This window comes from Crocodylus porosus, unplaced genomic scaffold (assembly GCF_001723895.1).
Source record: "Crocodylus porosus isolate Cpor-Errol unplaced genomic scaffold, CroPor_comp1, whole genome shotgun sequence".
NCBI lineage: Eukaryota > Metazoa > Chordata > Crocodylia > Crocodylidae > Crocodylus > Crocodylus porosus.
This window is the reverse complement of record NW_017728951.1, coordinates 9,442,944-9,460,357: the sequence shown is the minus strand read 5'-3', so window position 1 is coordinate 9,460,357 and position 17,414 is coordinate 9,442,944.

The following is a 17,414-nucleotide window of genomic DNA, read 5'->3' as shown; positions in this document are numbered from 1 at the left end:
CTCCCCGCCCTATCTTCCCCTGTGCTGCCTGTCCTCCCTCCTCAATGTGCCATGTGCCACACACAGAGGATGCCCATGCCACTGTGGCGCCCATGCCACAGGTTGGCCATCCCTGTTATAGAACAGCATCACAAAGCTGTGACTGGGGTTAAGGTGGCCAGCTGAGGTGGAACCAATAAAAAGACAGCCCTAAAACCGATCTATGCTGGGAAACTTAAAGGAAGTTAGGCGTGTCCTAGTACGGTGGCCTATGAGGGAAGGACTAGCTATGTATTTCCACTACAAATGTGCCCTAAATTACCAAGGTGAGCCATACAGTGGCCTGTAGGCACTGCAGGGAGTCCCTGTGATTTATGACTGCTTTTGTTGTAAGCAGCTGCTTATGTTCTCAGAAATTGATACAGCTTCCACGAGTTGTGTGCTGCAAAGGCTGCCTTCTCTGAGCCTCCTGCAGCAGAGCATAATCCAGTGCAGTGCAGTTCACTATGAACTTACACCAAAGTTAATTTCAAAATGTCATTTCTTTTTCACAGATTTCTTCCATCAAAAATTGATTGACTGAAATCCATTGTTAACAGCAACACTCTGGTGTCAGGCTGTACTGAAGTATTCTTTGCACTTACATAAATTAATCTTTTTTGATACAGTTGAATTTAAAGATGTACCCTGCCCTCTTGTGGTATTTGGTTTTTTAACCATAGAAAATTTCTCGATGATACTGCAGAAGTAAGGGGGAAAATGCTCAAGGAATCAACATCCATGCTTCATTTGTGTATAGGAGAGAGGGGTCAACAACCACCTCCACTCCATTTCAGAAAATCGCATGTAAAGGCCTCTTAGGAGTTAGGAAGTTGTTAGAAAACATTATGGTAATTCCTGGATTTGTCACTTCCAAATTCTTTGGAGTTTGTCATTTCAGCATCACATCATTTCCATCAACAGTTTTGTGCTGTGACATTTAGAATTTCCAGTGTGGTCTTTAAAAAAGTAAAATCTTATTTTTTCCATCTGAAAATCCGTTATATTCCACCTTATCGGAATCTATTCATTTTATGAACTTTTCAGTGAAATAACTTTTTAAATTAGTCAGGGAAGAAGCATCACTTGAAAAATCTATCATGGACACCTATACACATGATGGATCTCTGCACTAATGCATGCTAATTGAATGAGTTTTAGTTAAAGCACTCTCATGACCATTTTGAAGTGTGGGATGCTGAATGCACATGACTCTTCAGGCACTTTAAATAGAGCAGCTCTAATTAAAGCACCCTCCCCCCCAACCCAGAACACATGTATAGATGTCCATAGGCCTGGAAAAACATCACTTACTATCCAAAATCCCAGCCTAAGCAGCACTCTATTCTCAACAGGCCTGTCCACAGGACAACATTTTTATTGCCCTCACCATTGTTCTGGAGCTAGTAATTGCATTAGCACAAGTCTTCAGGCTCCCTTAGCAAATGTTATTCTCCCAGCTCAGTCAAGGCATGCACTCAAAAGGAGGGCAGAGAAAGTGTTTCAAGGATGCCCTCAAGGCAAACCTGAAACAAATGCAACATTAACATCAGCTTATAGGAGACTATCACCCAGGACCAACCCAAATCAAGAAAGAGTCTGTTACAAGGATCTTAGTACTTTGGAAGCTTACAACAGTAGGAGACAGAAAAGCAGGAGCAGCAGAACCGCTGTCTCATGGACCAAATTAAGAATCCGAAGCCAACCAACCACCATACATGGAAACACGTGCCTGAGTTGCAACAAAGTCTATTGGTCTCAGATTGGCCTTGTCAGCCATCTTTGGACCCACAAATAAAATAATCGTGGAAGACAATTAATCTCAACTTCAAGGGATTGCTGAAAAAGGAGGACAGACCAGGCATTCCTAAAAGTGAGGGACATGAAACTACCCTCTGTCCTCAACTGCCGCATTGCCAGCTATTTTGCTGCCACGTACCAGTTTTGCCACATCAAGGTGTTTTAACCAGGAAACTGTGATCACTGAATTGGTGGGTCTACAAACTAGTCAAACAACAAAGCCAAAATCCTTAAATACATGTCTCTACCCCAAAGCTAAGTACTGACAGTCAGAAAGCCTGAGGCTAAATTGATTTAATCTTCACAGGTTAATCTAGAAGCGGGTAATTACTTTGGGCCTGAGGCTAAATTGATTTAATCTTCACAGGTTAATCTAGAAGCGGGTAATTACTTTGGGCGGAGGACCGCTTACCCAGTTTTGGCAAGCTGTCGAGGGCTGCATGGGTAGCCCTGCCCCTTAACAGGTGCCCTGCCCCCTGGTCACCATCTTGGGAGCAATGTCCCAATGTCTTGGGACCAATGTCCTAGGGCCAGCACTGGTGGGGCCCAGAGCAGGGCGCAGGCTGGCAGGGGTCCATGGAGCCAAGCTGGGCTGCACCAGCAGAGAGAGGGGGGAACTGGCCTGGCTCTCTAGAACCCCTGCTGGCCAAGACTCTGTACCCCTGCCACCCTCCTCTGTGCCTTGCTGGCATTGGCCCCAGGACACCAGTGCAGGCCCTATGCTCCCATGCCCACGTACTCCCAGTGCCCCCCCAGCCCTGTGGTACAGGTGGCAGGAACTAGCTGGTGCAGAGTGCAGGGAAAAGTGGCCCCTTGTATGCCCCATGGCCAGTGCTCCCTGCTGCACCCATTTGTAGCCCACATGGGGCTATCCTGAGCAGGCACAGGCAGCCCCAGGCAAGCTGCAAGTGGCTGCAGCATGGGGTGCTGGGCACAGGGCCACTTTTTGCCTGCACTTAGCACCAGCTTGTAACCTGCCCCTGCTGCCAGCCTGGGTCCCATGCCAGCTCTGGGCTTACCCATCAGAGCTGTGCCACAGCAGCAGCTGCAGCCCCCCAGCTTGCCATACTGGGCAATGTTTGCTGCTGCTTTCCACCTGCAGCTCGCATACTGGGCAGCACAGAGGCAGCAGTGGCAGCCTCACCGCAGCTTACCACGTTGTGAGCTCCTGGTGGGCAGCAGCAGGCCCAGTGCGGCAAGCGGTGAGGCTGCACATGCTGCTGCCATGCATAGCCCCAATGGGTAATCCCAGAGCCAGCACAGGACCAGGTTACAAGCTGGTACTAAGTGCAGGGGGAAAAGTGGTCCCACCCCATGGCCAGCGCCCTGCGCTCCAGCCACTTGCAGCCCATGTGCGGCTGCCTGTGCCTGCTCAGGACAGCCACACATGGGCTGCAAGTGGCTGCAGTAGGGAGTGCCAGCCAGGGGTTAGGCAAGGGGCTGCTTTTCCCCATGCTGCACACCAGCTCCTTCCCTGCCCTGCCCGCCACCCCCCTTCACCTGAGCTTCCCGTGCTGGGGCAGCCATGTGGTCCCAGGCCAGAAGCCCCTGCTGGGGCTTCTGGGTGGGGCTGGGTGAGCCCTTCTGTTGCAGGAGCCAGCCGAGGATTCTTCTGGGTCCTACTGCCCTTGCTTTCTATCATCTTTGACAGGAACCAAAGACAGATTGTAATTTTCAAAAAAATTTGGGGGGCCCTGCAGGCCAGATAGAATGGCCTCACAGGCCAGATCCAGCCCGCAGGCTGTATTTTGTGTGCCCCTGGGTTAATCTAAGATGTGTAGATTGAACTAGTAAGCAAATAAACAGACATTCACTTTTGATTCCAGAAATGCATCCACATGCCTGCAGTGGCCCAGGCCAGAAGCCACAGTGTGCTAGAGCATGCCTCCCTCATCATCTGGAAAGCTGGGCTCAGGTTAGCCTGCCAGAGTGCACGGGGATCCTCCCTCCCCCAGCTCCTCCAAACCCCACACACACAACCACAGCCCACCCACACCTTCATAAACACTCCCCCACACACACACACAACACTTCAAAAATAGCCTCTTATGATTTATGTGCCAATCTCCTGATTTTTTTTAGTAGTTAATCTTATGGTTTTTGGCACAGTGGGGTTGGCAATACTGGAACTTCAAAATAGTGATGCAGAGAAACAAGGAATCAAAGATGAAATTTCCTGCCATCTGCACAGACAACATGCATACTCATGCATATAGATTTGAGACGCATTTAGCAAATGATATAGGACTTAAGCAAGTGTCAGAAGTTAAATATGTGCTTTGCTGGTTAAGCCTAGGCCACTGATTTGGGTCTTAAGGATATGGTCATAGGAAAGTAGGGCTGAAAACAACCTCAGAAGGCCATGTAGTCCACCCCCCTGCTCAGGGTAGGATCATGGCCAAAGAACTACTGTATGGTTAGGTAGCTGCCTTTAAGCAGCATGGGCCAAAGTCAACAAGCACCTTGTGACTGCCGGGCTTCAAATAGCCGCTCTCGGGCAGCCTTTGATCTACTGACAGATGTCATGCACTTTCCAGGCTTGTGTTGTTGCCGGAGTAGTTCTCTCCTTCCTGTCTCACCAACCCCATTCTCGTCTGCCATGACTTGGTGTTCCTCAGTAGTGGGGGTCAGTTAATGGGACACTTGGTGGCCTGGCTTTTGCCCAGCGGTTGCTCACGGGGCTCTGCCACCCTTACACCATGGCTTCACACCCCCTTCGGTGTGCCGCCCAGCCGTTATCTGCAGCCTCTCCCCATGGGGTCACCCTCTCCACGGTTGCATCTAGAAGCTGGTGGCTTAAGGCCCTACTTGCCCATGTAGGCCTGCCCCACAGCCCTTCACACTCCCGTCCCTTCCTTCAAGGGTACCTACAACCAGGAGGGGAAACCTTGCTGAGGCTTCTCTGCAGCCCTGCCCCTTGGACACTTGTCCCTATCTCCTATGCCCCTTCGCCCGGGGTAACACAATAAACAAGTTAACAAAACCAACCAGTAAACTATTCCTACCCCTTTTATCCCCTTCCCTGGAGCCTAATGGGGAAGGAACGTTTTCCTCTTGACTCATCGCTTCCCGGACCTACTCCCGTCCATTCCTTGATACAATGGACCCCAGCGGCGATACCCGCCCCAACCACAAACCCCTTCAGGGCTCTCCCAGGGTCTTCATCCCCCGTCGTCCCAGCACTTCCACCTGGGTTCTGTTGTGCTTCCGGGTGCCACTCCAGCTCCCCCTCTGGCCAGCAAGCCTGTCGCTCCTTCATTGTCTGGCGTGGGCTTTTGTCAGGGTGCTCCACTCTCCACAGCCTGTGTCTGCTCCTGATTGTCAGGCTCCCCGGGTCCAGCGTGTGGGGTCTTCCTAGCTGGCAGCATCAGCCGCAGCTTCGTTCCCCAGCTATCTGCTCCCTCCGCCACAGCGGCCGCCATTTTTATTTCTGCCGGCTGGCATCCAACACTGACATCACCAGCCAGCCATAATTGCACAAAAGGGAGGCTAATAAGCTGCACGGGTTCCTCCTTCTGTCTCTTGTGCGTCCCGTCCCAAGCTGCCAGTAAGTGCCGCTCGTTATTTTGACTCCCGGGACACACGTGCAAGACAGAGCTGATTGGCATGCACCCAGTGCTGCTCTTTGATAGCATTTGAGGGTAGCATGCAGCGGTGAGGGGGTCCCATGTCTCACTGTGGCATTTGTTACTGAGGTTCAGACATTAAATCAACATGCCCTATGTCTATGGGGTTTTTTTTGTTGTCTCCAGTCATTTCAGCTTACAAAAATAATTCAATTTCCATTTCTTTCCATCAAAAAGTCTTTTGTCTTTCTGGTTATTTTTCAGCCTGCTTTCTTTGACTTTTTGGCTACATCTCCTGGCTTTATTTTCCTCAGTGCAATTTTGACCTATTGATTTCTCTTACCACTCCAGGTTTTTATTTGACTCGAGTGCATTTTTTTATGAGCTTTCTTTTTCATTTTCACTCCTTTTATACTGTTTTGTAAATGTTATATATTATATCCTTTGTATCTTTCACATGCTGTCTTTTATTTAGAGTCTAACTCTTATTCCATATATTGCGGGAGAATTATTTTGAACCTATGCCTCTTTATACGTAGTTGATATAAAATGAGGCAATGTGACAATTTGGGGAATCTGTCCTTGTACAACTTATGACTTCTGGTTGAAATTATGAAATTGCTGTTTTATGAAATGCCTCAACATTTAGTGCGCCCACCATGAATTGACAGGGGCTGTGTCACATCTCTGCCAAACCAGGGACAATAGAGAGCTGTTAAAGCATAATGGTTGCCTATTCAGGTGGAAAGACCTTGGGGCAACGGATTGGCTGAAACTAGAAGAATTAGTTTCTCTAACTGTTCTGCAGGGATGGAGAAGTAAAGAATGGAAAATCCCCAAACAACACAAAGGGCCAGAGGTGACAAAGCAGGGATTTTAAAGGGAATTGAAGGAGGAACAAAGGCTCAAACTTCTGGAGGGATCAGGCTGTGGTGGGTAGGAAGGGAGGATCAGAGAGACATGATTTTAGCAGAGGTTTTTTATTGTGGGATCATTCAAGGTCAAAGAAAGTACTTTCAGTTAGAGAGAATGCGAAACTCCATGTTTTGAAGGAGAAGCCATGAGCTGCAAGAAAGGATTCAGGGTACCCTTGAGGACTCTGACTTAAACCTAGGAAAATGCTCTGGAGTGGTGAGAAAATGGAGGGAGGGACATGCACAATAGGGTTGTTTGCTTTTAGTCAGGTTTTGGATAGCTTTCCTGCTATCCAACTAAAGAGCAGTTGTGTTTAGAAACCTTTGTGAAACCTAGATGTCTCCCCAGAAACATAAGCACACCTTACCCCTGAGTTTTACCTTGTGGGTTCACGAAAGTTAATACCTTAACCCCTCATAGGTACATGAGAGTTGCAAGCAAACAGATATGGACAAGAGCACTCAGTATTGGCCTTTAGCCCTAGGACTAAAATAACATCCAGAGGGCTTGGGCTTAAGAAGTGGGTAACAAAGACCAAGGAAAGAGTGGGCTGCTGGGATTCCATCAACTAGAAGATTAAGACCATATAGGCCTGGGTTTGAAGCCCCACCCCAGAGAGCCTAGGAAAGCTCCAGCAGAGCTGTGATAGGTAATGTTTAGATTACAATTAGATTAGCAAAGGTTGGAATAATTGGGGTATTATTTTTAGCTTAGAGAAAAAAAGGCAGAGTAGGGATTTGATAATAGTCTTCAAGTACAGAAAGATTTGTTACAAAGAGGATGGCAATTAGTTGGTCTCTGTGTACACGGGACAGAACTAGGGGACAGGACAAGACCAGTTGTTCTCTGTGCCCACAGGGGGCAGGACCAGAAGCAATGGGTTTAAACTGGGACAGTGCAGATGTAGGTTAGACATGGGGAAGAACTTTCTAGCTATTGAAGTGTTAAGTACTGGGAGAGATTACCTAGAGAATAGGGCTGTGAAAAGCTTCAGTAGGCAATTCAATTCAGAGGTTTCGGCCCAATTTGGCAGCTGAATTTCCAAATCCAAATAGAGTCAAGAAACCCTTTAAGAGCTCCAAAGCAAATTGAAGCCTCTGAATCGATTCGGAAAAGATTCAGAAGGCAGACATTCAGGAAACAGAAACTGAGACGAGGGAGGGGGAGGCGGAGCGGAAAGACTGCTCTGATATTCTTGTGTAGCTGGCCAGCGACTGCCATCTTTCTCTGAGTTCCCTTCCAATCCCAGTGCTCTGGGGAAGGGACGTAGAAACAACGTATAAGGCTGTGTGTGAACTCATCTGTGTGCCTTTTGTGAGCTGTCTGTCTGTCTCTGTTCCAGCAACAGCATCTGAAGGGCTCTGGCTTGGCAGTAGGTAGTCTCTTACCACCAAGTTTTATCCAATCCTTTCCTATTTACCCTGGCCTACAATCCCTATTGTTATCAGTTCCTTTCAGCTTATTCTTTCCCCCAAATCCTCTGATTTGTTCTTGTTAGCCTTTTTGTTTCTCCCACAAAAAGAAATCTGTGTTTTCCCAAACAGCATGTCACTGTGCAGGAAAGCACAACATATATTACATATATTACACACAGGCCCACACACATTTGCAGCACACCAAACATTATGAAGTGTGCTGGAAAAGCAGATGCCCATTGCCCTTGTTCCTTCTCAGCCTGGCACTAGTGGGAGCATGCCCAAAAAGAAGTCCCCCCTCACTCTAAAGCCCTTGTTCCCAAGAAGAAGAAGCAGGCCACCCTGGACCAGTGGAGGAAAGGTGGGGACAGGAGAGTATGTTCCCAAGGCAAGTGAGGTCACCCACAGCACTGGGGAGATGCTTGCTCTGGATGGCCAGCCTTTCTCTGTAGTTAAGTGTCCAGGGTTCATCCAGCTCATGGCACTTGTGGCCCCAGCCTACCAAGTGCCCACATGCACCACCTTCAGCAGGACGGTTGTGCCCTCTCTATATGAGGCATGCAGGGTGTACTTGAGGGAGCCGCTGCACAAGGCAGGGCTGCAGGTAGCTTTACAATTCACCTCAGACATCTGGAGCAGCCAGAGTGGAGATCATCCATACCTCTCCCTCACAGGGCACAGTTGTGATCAGTCAGGGTATCAGTGGGCTCTCCAAGCAAAGGTGATGGATTGAGTCCCACACAACAACAGAAATCATGGTGGCCATGAACTGCATGATGCAGGGTTGGCTCATTGGGCAGGGTGAGCTCACCCGTGGGTTCATTGTCACTGACAGTGGGGCCAATATGGTGAAGGCAGTGCATGCGTGATGTTGGCATCTGCTGTGTGGAACACAAGTTTCCACCTCATAGTCATGGATGCCCTGGAGAGGGACAGGGCTCCCGGTGATGGTGCCATCCCTGCCACGACCAGCCAGCTCATTTCAAAATGCAGAAGGGCGGTAAACTACTTCCACTGGAGCATCAAGGGTGGCAAGATGCTGCAAGACAAACAGGCAGAGCTGAGCATCCCACAACACATAATCATGCAGGATGTGGAGACTCAGTGGAACTCCACGTACCTGCTGCTCAAAAGGCTGGTCAAGCAACAAAGGCCATCCATGAGATGGCCTTGCTCAGGGAGATTGGGATCAGTGGCTCCCTTAACAAAACTGAGTGGGATACCATCTCCCAGATCTTGGGAGTCCTCAAGCCGTTCCTCGAGGCCACCGAGACCCTCAGCACTGGCAATGCCCTCTTTAGCCAGGTGATCCCCATAGTGAAGGAGCTTGAGTCTCAAACGGAGAAGTTCCATGGAATCAATGTTCCTGTCTGGGGCAAGCTACTTTCACCAGAGGTGCAGGCATTGGTGAAGCAGCTGAAGGAGGGCATCAAAAAACAACTGGATCCATTGTGGTCCAGCACGGTTCATGTGCTGGTGGACATTTGTCAACCCAAGGGTGAAGGGGAGCATCTGCAGCAGCAAAAACTTGGGTCAGTGGACAGAGGTACTGGGGAACAGAGTCAAGCAGAGGTGGGAAGATGTGGAAGAGGGGGATCCACTGTCCCATGCCAGCACTCCAAGCACCAGCCAATCTCCTCCACCACAGCCACTGTCAATGTGGGCCAAGGGCATGACTTCAATGTTGGGATCCAGAAGCACCAGACCCCATGATCCGGCAGGTAGCGCAGAGGCCTCAGTGGCTACCTATCTTGCCGAGGATATGGAGCCACTGCAATGTGACCCCTTGGCCTATTGGGCAACCCACAGCCAGATGTGGCAGAATCTGGCCACGGTTGTCCAGGAACACCTATACTCTCCATGAAAGAGGGTGTTCAGCATTGCTGGAGATGTTGTGACACCCCATTGCACTTCCTTGGATTCTTGCTTGGTGAAGCAGTTGGTGTTCCTCAAGGTGAATCTCCCACTGCTGGGGTTCCCCAAGCTCCACCTGCAGATGGAGTGAGCACCACCCTCCTCACTGTGCACCTATTTCCTTTCTTTAGTTGCTTTCATGACCATTTAATGCCACATTCTCAGAGCTGGAGGTGGCAGTTTAGATTTTCACCAGCTAGCTGGGAAATAACATCTCCTGATGAGCTCCTGTGCCAGGACAAACTTGGAGGTATGGGCTGGGGCTATGGGGAAGGAGGAGCCCCAGGTCCCAGGCATAACCTAAACTGCACCCTGCCAGGGTAGGAAGGCCTGGTGGAACTGCTGGTGGTGTGGCAAGCCCAGGAAATGCCAGGACCACGAACCTCCTTAGTGAAATGCGGGTAGGAGGTGCTTGATGACTTTCAACCACTGCACGCACACCACACAGTCCTGGCTGGGGAAAAGCCAGATCTGTAAGACCTTTGAGAGGCCTGAGGCTTACTGGTTTCAGTGAAGTTGTGTGGGTTAGAACAGACAGGCAGCTCAGATCTGACCTGAGGTACCCTCAACTGGTCCGTTGGGCCCAGGACGCAAAGAGGGGTCGAAGGCCAGAGGCCCACCACAAGGAATGCCCAGAGTAAGAGGCTAGGGATTCTGAAGGGGGATGTAGCAACCAGGTAAAAATTGATAGGTACCTGGGAAGTAAGATGCCTCCCAGGTTATAGTGTGTAATAAATCCAATGTCTATATTGAGCCCATGATTTTTTATATCTGGTAAATTTATGAAGTGAAGTTTGTAGGCTTGTCTACAAAAGGTGTTTTGTAAATTCCCTTTGAGGATCAGGACTGAGAGATTGGAGAGAGAGTGGTTTTCTTGTGAGAAATGTGCCCCCACTGGTAATTCAGTATTCTTGTCTTTAATCGGTGTTTGTTGTGCATTAATTCTGATGTGAGGTTGTTGTTTGGTCTCTCCTACATATTTTCCATCAGGACATTTGGTGCACTGGATGAGAGATATAATGTTTCTGGAGGTGCAGCTGTAAGATACAGGAATGGTGATGGTTCTGTTGCGGGGTATAGGAATTGTGGGGACACTGGAGATATGTTGGAAGGTTTTACATTTCTTGTCTTGGCATGGTCTGGGTCCATTCAGTGTGTTTTGGGCTGTAGGAAGTTTGCTTCTGGTGATGAGGTTAGCAAGGTTCAGTGCTTGTTTGAACCTACAAAACCCTTTTCAGAGACGAGCCAATGAACTTCACTTCATCAACCTTCTCAATACAAAAACTCATGGACTCAATATAAACATTGAATTTATGACACACTATAACCTGCCTGACATCTGACTCCCCAGGTACCTCTTCACTTTTTACCTGCTACATTCCCCTTACCGCCCCCCCACCCCATCCCAACCTGTCTCTCACACCCTGACACCTCAATTTATATTTTCACTAACTGGCTTCCTTGCCTGCAGCCCAGCCTTTGGCTTCTTTACTATTCATTCCATCCAGGAAATGCAAACACACCAACTGCAGATGCTTCCTCAGCCTGACAAAGAGTTTTTAAACCCTAAATCTTGCCAAGATATTTCTCCAACATTCAGTTGGTCTACTAAAAGGTATCACATCTACTCAAAGAACCTTGCCTGCCTGTTCCTTAGACCAACATGGCTACAACCAGAAACCCAGTTAACACACACAGGTGACATGAGTTTTGCTTCGAATAGTTTGAAGTGCACTTTCACAGAAGCCCCTGCACCTACCTCCTTGAAACATGGCATATGTCATGCCCTCAGAAGGGACTACCATCCTTGATGTTTTCATCATGCTCTGCCTTAACACACATACATGACATGAGTTTTGTTTTCAACAGTTTGAAGGGGTACTTTCACAGAATCTCCTGCACCTATCTCCCTGAAACCTAGCATATGTCATGCCTTCAGACAAGACTACCATCCTTGCTGTTTTCATCCAAATCTACAAAAAAATGACAAAGTTATACAGGCATACCTCATTTCATTGCACTTCGCTTTATTGCGCTTCGCAGATATTGCGGTTTTTTACAAATTGAAGGTTTGTGGCAACCCTGCCTCGAACAAGTCTATCGGCGCCATTTTTCCAACAGCATTTGCTCACTTCGCATTTTTTAGCAATAAAGTATTTTTTAATTAAGGTATGTACATTGTTTTTTTAGACATAATGCTATTGCACACTTAACAGACTACAGTATAGTGTAAACATAACTTTTATATGCACTGGGAAACCAAAAAATTCATGTGACTCACTTTATTGCGATATTCGCTTTATTGCGGTGGTCTGGAACTGAACCCGCAATATCTCCGAGGTATGCCTGTAGTTATTTTAGTGATTCCCCATTATAGTCTATGGCCATGAAGGACATGAAGATTTTTTTACCATACTTTGAACTGCTAAAAACAGCACAATTGTTTAAAAATTAAAATATAATCAGCCCTTTCTTTAGTAAGCCTCAGAACACCCTGGTGATATTGGTACACCTGGCCTCTGAGGAAATCCAAAAATACTGGACAGTCAGAGATCTGACCTGCAACTTGTAAATTCTACCCCCTCATGGTTTCTTTTCTCCTGGAGCACAACCTTCCAACCATACCTGAGGGTCTCTTAATTATACTATTTTAAGATAGTTTCCTCAGGACTGTAAGTTTTCATCATTAAGGTTGTGCACTGAAATTCTTTTGCATGGAATTCAGTGAAAAATATTCTTTGCAGTCAACTATTACAGTAAAGTTATCAGCACACTGCTCTGGAAGCTGCAGGTTTTGGTGGAAATAGGACACAGCAGGCATGTCTACACAACACGTTTACTGCAAAGCTATCTAATTGTCTCAGGCTAAATGCAGATATTTGAAAAGACCAAGCCTGAATCTATTCAATTTTTGTCTAACCTGCATAGTTTGAACTGGAAAGCAAGTGAATAGACATTCACTTTTGATTCCAGAAATGCAAGCACATGCCTTCAGTGGCTCAGGCTAGTATAGTATCATAATTAGCTGGGGGCACTAGAGCGAGCCCTCCTTTCCCTCCCACAGCAGTCCTAAGGCTGGAGCGAAGCTGACTGGGTGGGGGGGAGGCCTGGTATGCTTCTGAGTGTGACTGGGGAGGGGTCCCTCACCCTGACCTGCAGGGTCCCCAGCTGCCTAGCTTTTCCCCACTGACCTTTTCCCCGCCCCACTCACCGCTTGAGTAGTTGAGGTGGGGGAGTCTTGTCTCAGGGCTGCCTGTCACCTTATGCAGAGTATGGGTGTGTCAAGGATGGTCTAAACAGGGATGCTCCTCCCTCGGGCAGGGGCTGGGCTAGCTGTGGCCCCTGCAGGTCCCTCCCAGCCCCACTCCTCTAGGATTCTGTGACCTGACCCAGAGAAACCTGCCCTGAGCCGCTCCTCCAGGAACAGAGCATTTCAGGCTCCTGTTCTACTGAAGAAAGAAGAGGTAGAAAGCCCCAGGGCCTGTTTCCCTGTCAGCTCAGTCACCTCTGCACTGGGACATGCACGTGCGCGTGCGCACACACACACACACACACACACACACACACACACACACACACACACACACACACTCACTCACTCACTCACTCACTCACTCACTCACTCACTCACTCACTCTCTTTTTCTCTCTCTCTGAAGCTGGGCCTGGTGCTGCAAAGCCCCTGTTCTCTGCCTTCCCTATAGGCTTCCTGCAGCCACAAGAAGGGGTTGCGGCCCTTCCCCTCAGACTCCAGGCCCCCATGTATTTTAAGGGGCTGGGGAGAGAGCAAGAGGGGCCTGACCTGCACCCTGGACATGAAGAGAGGAGGCCACCCACCAGGCCTCCTTGCCACCCTCTCTCTTTGAGGGTGCCTGGCACGATGGCAGTGTCTACCTGATCTCTGTAATTCAACAATGGGGAGAAAATGGGGTGTTTGAAAGCAGGGACTGGACCTGTGAGCACCTGCCCGGTGGCTTCTACTCCCACCTGGAGCCCAGGCCCAGGCCCAGCACAGGATGGGTGTCCCCAAAGGAGGGGAAGGTGGTGGTACAGATCAGAAGACAAGTGGAGATCCCCATCCCTCAGCCCCCAATGCTAACTCCACCTAAGTCACTCTCACCCACCTCTGGGGAGTCATGGCCATTGCTTGGGAGGTTGCCAGCACTCACCTGCAGAGTTACTGGGTGCTGCAGCTGCCTGACAGCAGCCTTCTCTTTCAGAGCACTCAGCCTGGGGGGCCTGGCAGCTGGGCCAGCCACTGCAAGCAGCAGTGGGGCTCAGCATGGCCAGGAGCAGCAGCAAGTCCCCCAGGAAAAGTCAGCCAACCCCTGCAGCACCTGGGCCAGCCTGCACCTCACCTCCTTGCACCCCTGCCACTGCTACAGAGCTGCCCCAGCTGAACAGAGCAGCCACTCAGGCTCCAGGGTATTGCAAGCAGGGAAGCGGCTACAGGGTCTCCCTGGGCCTGGTCTGGCTAGGGCCACTTCCCTGCTTGCAATGCCCTGGCTGCTGCCCCTGAGACCCAGGCATGCTGCTCGGCTGGGGCATTCCCACAGCAGCAGCAGAGCTGCCAGGCACCCAGGTACAGGCTGGCCCAGGTGCCACAGGGGCTGGCTGGCTCGCTTCTCTGTGGGGACCTGCTGCTGCTGCTCCCAGCTGCACCAAGTCCCACCACTGCTCACAACAGCTGGCCCAGGTCCTAGTCTGGGTAGTTTAAAAGATGAGGCTGTAATCAGCAGCTGCGATCACCTGAGACCAAGCACCACCAGCTTCCTCAGAGGCTCCCCAGAGGTAGCTGAGTGACTCAGGTGGAGTCACCAGTGGGGGTTGGGGGAGAGGGATCCCTATTTGTCTCCTGATCAGTGCCACCACCTGATCCAAAACCATTGAAGTCAATGGAGAAATCCTCCATGATTATAAATGGTCTTGGGGATCAAGCCACGATAGCCTGTATACATTATGCTACTGCAGCTATTTCCATATCGCTTATGCATTCTAGCTCCAAAATGCCCATTAGCTTCCAATGCAATCATTCGCTTTTCCTTCCCTTCCCATTCATTAGTAACATAAAGAAAAAGGGGGTTTTAGAAAACGTAATATCCAGTCTATATGTCATTTAGGGAGAAACAAAAGGATATCGTCTAATTCCCAGTCTAACACCAGACTGCAGAACTTGGCAGTATGCAGTAAAAGCTTGTATTGCATTTTTTTTTCTTTATAAAGGTGTTGGGTACAGTAGCTTTGAGATGCCACAAGTATCACGTGATGAATAGTTACCATGGCAACAGCTACTTTGGTAACAAATAGCCAGCTGAAAGCTCCTGTAGGTTGCACACGCTCCTCCATCATTTTCTCTTAGATTTTCCATGTTCCTGATGCAAAACCAAAAGGTCTGACCACGGACCGTAATATGTGCTGAGAAGAGAAACAAATTTGGAAACTTCACAACCTAGTTTGTGCTCTTCTAGCTTTTTTCATCATTCTACACCCTGCAAGGAAAATTATAAAGTGATAAATGCAGGCCTGGGACTGGTGCTGCTGTGACTCTCATTTTTCTTCTTGTTCTTTTAATCTGACTTCAAGCATTGAAACTCAGAATGAATGCCCTACTTCTGGCCTACGTACAGGGTAGAGATCATATATAATTGGGGCATCATTTAAAGAGGGTGTGAGTGGCTATGCCACAAGCTTGGGATTTGTCCCATCAGTGCACAGATTAAATGCAACTACTTGGGTCTTATTTTCTCTGACTCGGTTCTGTTTCGTTACCCTGCCTGAAGTGCCACAGATATCCCCAGGGTTCCACAACTACTTTTCTCCCCAAACCCCATTTGTCTTTCTGGAAACACTTTAAGACAAAGCTGTGTTCTCTGTCCCTTGCAGCAGAGGAATGCTTCGAGCCTTCTGAGTGGCATTCTAGTAAGCTGGAAAATAACCCTTTTATGTGGTCATTGGAAATGCATTACAGAGTAAAGGGGTACTTCCAATGTCACTTTAAATTAGAGCTATTCAGAATTGTTCATTTAAAGCACTAAAGGGAGCTGTGTCATTTTAAAGTGCTTACAATACAAAGAGCCTAATTCAAAGCCCATTGAAGTCAAGGGAGATTCCTATTGACTTCAATGGATTTTGGACCAGGCCTTGCGAATTCAGATTTAACAGCTTAACATGAATATGTGATGATGCCTTCCAGTGAATGGTCCACAAGAGGAAGTGGGACTTATGGTAATATGACCTACGCTAATAAGATTTGGCAGAGACCTGGCGCCCCAGTGATACATAATTCACTGCCCCAACTTCGAGCAGCCTTCTTCCGCCCCCAAACAGGGTTTGAGAGAGCGTCATAGAAGAGGGAGCACTATGGCATGTCTCAGCTGTGCTTGCTTAGGGGCAAAGCTTTTGGATTCCCAGAAAACTGCCCCAGCTCTTTTACAAAGAATTTTTCTCTAGCACTAAAGTGCATGTGTATATGAGAAATCCTTGCTTACGGTGGCAGGGGTTCTTCAATTAAGGCTCACCAAATGCTGCCACATGCAAACAATGTCTCAAATGGAAGTTTTCCCCACATCAAAACGATCTCTTCTACAAAGGCAAGTGATTGTAGAGGCTTCTAGGGTCACAAGAAATAATGGCCATAAGTTAGCAGACAGCAGATTTAGACTGGACATTAGGAGGAACTTCTTCACAGTTCGAGTGGCCAAGGTCTGGAATGGGCTCCCAAGGGATGTGGTGCTCTCCCCTACCCTGGGGGCCTTCAAGAGGAGGTTGGATGGGCATCTGGCTGGGGTCATCTGAACCCAGCGCTTTCCTTTCTATGCAGGGGGTCAGACTCGGTCATCTATTGAGGTCCCTTCCGACCCTAACACCTATGAATCTATGAAAGGGGCTGAGCACAATGGTAGAGATCCAAAGAAAGATATTTAGGCACCTAACTGCTGCACTCCCACTGAGTGCCTAAAAGCCGTTTTCAGTTCCAGTGTTTGGGATCAGACGCAAATTGATGTTCCTTAGCTAGAATTTAGTTACAAAGAACAATCCTAACTGGCCTCACCAACCATGTAAAAAAGCCTCAGAAACATGCACAACAGCTACCTAAGCGCCTCACCCTATCTACGCTCTGTTGCAATTCAAGTCGGTGTTAGGTGGAGCTTAGGTACCTAAGTCGTTGGTTCCTTGAGTGAGGCCTAATTATGCCCACTGACTGTTTGATAGTAAACTCGTGCCTGCAGCTCAATGGGCATGTCTACACAAGCAGTAATGCGCTTTTCCTAACATGCATGAAATTCATTACCTCAGGCCCCTCTTCAACATGCTCCAGAGGTGCGCTTTAATTAAAGCGCTGCCACGTCTCGTGTATCAGCCATCCCTGGGCTGCCACGTCTCATATATCAGCTAGCCCCAGGGCTACCCCAAAAGGCAGCAGGGGTGCATGAATTGAAGCTCATTTGTTTCCACTTCAATCCAAGAATGCCTGCCACCATTTTTAAGTGCAGGGGCACAAATACACAAGACACAGGAGGCTGCTGGAACGCAGCAGGGAGTGGGGAACGCAGCCAGCTCCATCGTGTGGGGCTACCCCATGGTGGTGCACAAATCCCTGGAGCTGCATGTGAGAAATAGAGGTGGGCTGGCCTGGCTCTGCTCTTTGCTACCACATGCAGATCCAGGAACTGGCAGGAGCTGCACAAAGTGTAAGCACCCCGAGGGCCTGCCCTCTGCTGCTGCCACCAATGGCAGGGGCACTGTGCACCTTTGGAGGGAGTTGGGGGGGCATCCTTACACCCCCC